Source organism: Engraulis encrasicolus, chromosome 4 (genome assembly GCF_034702125.1).
Source record: "Engraulis encrasicolus isolate BLACKSEA-1 chromosome 4, IST_EnEncr_1.0, whole genome shotgun sequence".
Lineage (NCBI taxonomy): Eukaryota > Metazoa > Chordata > Actinopteri > Clupeiformes > Engraulidae > Engraulis > Engraulis encrasicolus.
The window spans coordinates 49,499,625-49,503,424 of NC_085860.1; the positions used below are offsets into that span (position 1 = coordinate 49,499,625).

Genomic DNA, 3,800 nt, shown 5'->3' on the forward strand with positions numbered 1-3,800 from the left:
GCTAACCACAAGGGTTGGTTTATTGATTTATATGGCACTCTGTTTTGCACGTTCTGTTTGAGGCATACCTTAAATTGTTATTCATTTTACCGTTAAGTTAATGTTTATGATGTTTTTTAGAAATTAAAAAAGCACAGTGTGACATCTGTAAAATTTTAATAAAGTTTTTTTAATCTTGAATATTTTCATCTTTTAATCTCATTTAAATGTGCGAATTGGTGAGGTCTATCAGGTGACCTACTGCATCCTGAAATGGTTTGAAGTCTTTGTTAACAACACTGTTGTACAGGCATGTCACGTCTGGGAATGCTTCCGCAAACTGTCGCTCAACAGTAATCTTCTGCTCAAGTTGGAGTGGGTCTGTGCCAAAGCAGGACACTCTTGTGAGAGGGTTTCCCACTTCCCTCTGGTACATGTTGGCTGCTTCTGTGGCATGGGGTAGAAGTCCCTCGGGTACCTTTTTCAAGCATCCATCCTTGGCCAGCTGATTGGGTATTCCTTTCCCTGTAATGAGAATTGGTCAAAAATATATTAGTCAAATAATACCTTTTTTTGTAGATATACATGATGACACATTACAATTTCATTACATTATAACACAGACACTGTCAAACTACATTGCTGACCACATATGCTGCCCTTTCACTTGAGAAAGGCCTAACCCCCATCTCTTCCCTTCTGGCTGAAAACACACACACACCTACGCACAGTACAGGTGTTCAACTCTAAATTCACAACAAGTGGGTCTCTGCTCCCATGTTTTAAAACGTTTAGCCATGTTTCAATAAAGGCTTTTTAATATTTTTCCACAAGAAGAGTGCCTTGGACTCCCTTTTTTGACAAGTTTTATGTTCAGTGCCATGCAAAGTAAAGGGTACAGTTACCTGGAATTCTGTGTGCATTCCAAGCATCAAGTACTCTATTCATGCCAAGTTCAGCGAGCTGTCTTGTCAGGTTTGACACACAGAATCTGCTGATGTTGCAGTCCATGTCCAGGAGTTCTTGGTCTGTAAGCTGGATAAGGGCTATTTGAGATGTTTTAATGTTCTTAAGACATCAGTCGAGGACACTTTCTTAAAAGGCACAGCAGCGACAGTCACCACGGTCAACTGCAAGAGACCCCCCTCCCCCCCCCCACACACACACACACAACGCAGGCAGACAACTCTAATTGCATGGCATGTTTTGCTTGTAATTTTATTCGTGTGGAAAATAATATTTTTTTTTATTATTATTTACCTTTGTTGATGGGGTTTGATGATAAGGGGGTTTGTCCTGACAATGTCGGTGGGATGCAAGAATTTCTTGAATGAATAATGTCAAGTAGAATTCCTTGCCATGGTCGACACGAACCTGATCCCACATCCCATAGTCAACCACAGCAGACCTTGAATTGTTAGGGCATAAAATGAGTTGCACTGTCACAATGGACAACCTCCTTCACCAATAAGTGTCATAACCTCAAACCGTAAACAGAATGGCTTTTATGATTAATTTACAGTGTTGCATGTGCCACTACCTTGCTAGAATAGCCATCTATGGCAATCACATGCGTCACTCCAAACATTGCCAGTTTTTCATTTTGATCCAAGTGGATCTTGTGCCCCATATAGGCAGCACTGTATGGGATTGGATTGAAGTTCCGCAGGCCCTGCAACACAAATGAAGTTGGCCATGTCTGATAATCTCTGTTCAAATGCAGCAATGCAGAGCTAGCCTAGTGTTTATGATTCACCTACAGTAGGCTACAATACATTCCAGTTAATGCTGTATTGTTGTAGACTATGTGGGGAGAGGTGAAAGGCAATATTCACAGAGCAGGAGTGCAACCTGATGTATTTCTCTATGTACGTATTTCTCTATGTACTGCGCGTGTTCAAAAATGTTGGGTGGCAAAAAGAGCTGAGATAACAGCATTCTCTATTCGGGACATCACATGACTTGTTACAATATAGGCTATTTGTCATGTTGGGTTATGGTCTCAATTTATTTAGCCAATTGAAGATTTGGCCAGGTATGGAATGTGCTTAAAACAGTGTGTCACTGAATGTCTTTATCCAGATGTTCAGACGGGACATTGCATTCTGACAGTTGGCTGTGTAGTTGATCATAATCGTTTTTCATGTCACAAACACACCCAGATAAGCCTCATTAAAGAACTGGAACTGTGCAATGAAAGCTTTCCACACAACACCCGGAATAAGGCTATATCATTATCTACCGTCACCAGCTGCAAGTCCAAACATTGGAATTTGCTAAGCTGATTTTAATTCTATTATATAGCTGTTTGCATACCGATGGCACACCAAAATGTGATAAGTTGCAGTTACTTAACGTGGACACATGAAGGGAAAACGTGCAGAGCACAATTCATAGCTCTGGATATAGCTATTTTGTTAGCTTGCTAGCTAACGTCAGATCAGATTCCAGTGTATTCCACTTCTCATAAAAACGAGCTGTTACACATAACAGATGACCACTACTCTAGGTTGCCTAAAACCATTGTGAAGGTCTTTACTTTGTAGTGTTGACGTTATGTAGGGCTACCGTGAGTGTACATGCAACTCGGAGCCATCTAGGTTTCTGATGGCTACGAATCTTTCACATTTCAGACGTTTTAAAAATAGGATGGAGATAATAATTATATCCGGTGTGATATGGAAATAGATTTCATTGCACAATTCTTTAGTAAGTCACGAAGCTTACCTTCTGTATGAGTAGGCACTGTTTTCACAACACAAGCTCTTGCCGCACGGAAGAATGAGAAATGTAAACAGTGACGTCACGCACAGCCTGTCGTGGAATGCCATAATGAGACAGCTTTGAGTCTCTCATGTGGACTTTCATAAGGAGGTTGTTTGTTTTCCCTTTCTTGTCTTATTTCATGCAATATAGTAGCCTACCTTGCGTCTCATTTCGTGGTATGGTCGGGCAACTCCTTGTTGGATTCTACCAACGCGATTTTCTGCAGCGACAATCCCTTTGCTCGCCAAGTACCCCGTCATGAACTTTCGACCAAAAGTTGGGCCAGTCTACGAAAGAAAGCGATAGAGCGATAGACTAGTTCACATGGTTCAAAGAGAACAGCATGTACTGTGTTATAACGACTGGCTTTTTTAAATCCTACGTTAAATGAAAGGGGCACTATCAAAACATCAAAGCAATCCTACCTCATTAACAGCTGAAGAAACTGCGACTTCCAATTGAGCATCAGACACCACTCTAGTGAGGTTGTGAGCGTCACAAAACCTCCTCACACTCATGACTGAACAGCCCCGTCCTGCTCCAATGTCAGTCAGGTGCTGCGAAATATCTGCATGCGTAGCATGTTTCCGTATCATTTCACGGATTATGTCGGAGTACGCTTCCAATGAGGCCATAATTTCATGCACATGCACAAGGCGACTTCGAGTCTGAGCCGGGACGGTCGGTGTGGCGAGGCTAACTGCTTCCAGGTCACCCTGAAGTCAAGTTCTAAATAAACTAATACACAATTCAGAACGGCATTTTTCAAATGTGCTTTTCCGATTTTCTGGTATTCATTGACTATTTTAAAATACTTACAAGAAAAACTAAATATGGTGGTTGAACCTATTTCACAAGTGATATTCAAGCGCAAAACATAATAAACGAGTCCTTTTTCATTTCTCGTCCAACGTTCAAAATTGAATAACGAATGAACGAAAAAGTACACGGACCGTACACGGTCCCAATTACAAGCCTGCCCGCATTTAAGAGAATGAAACGGATATTGAAAATTGGTTCGTTTTCCGATTTTCGTTTCCCGATTTCCAAAACAA

At 41.2% G+C, this 3,800-nt stretch overlaps 1 pseudogene; it reads right to left on the reverse strand.

Moving 5' to 3' along the window:
- Nucleotides 1-202: 202 nt before the first annotated feature.
- Nucleotides 203-3,576, reverse strand: LOC134446952 (uncharacterized; annotated as a pseudogene).
- Between the last annotated feature and the right edge of the window lie 224 nt (nucleotides 3,577-3,800).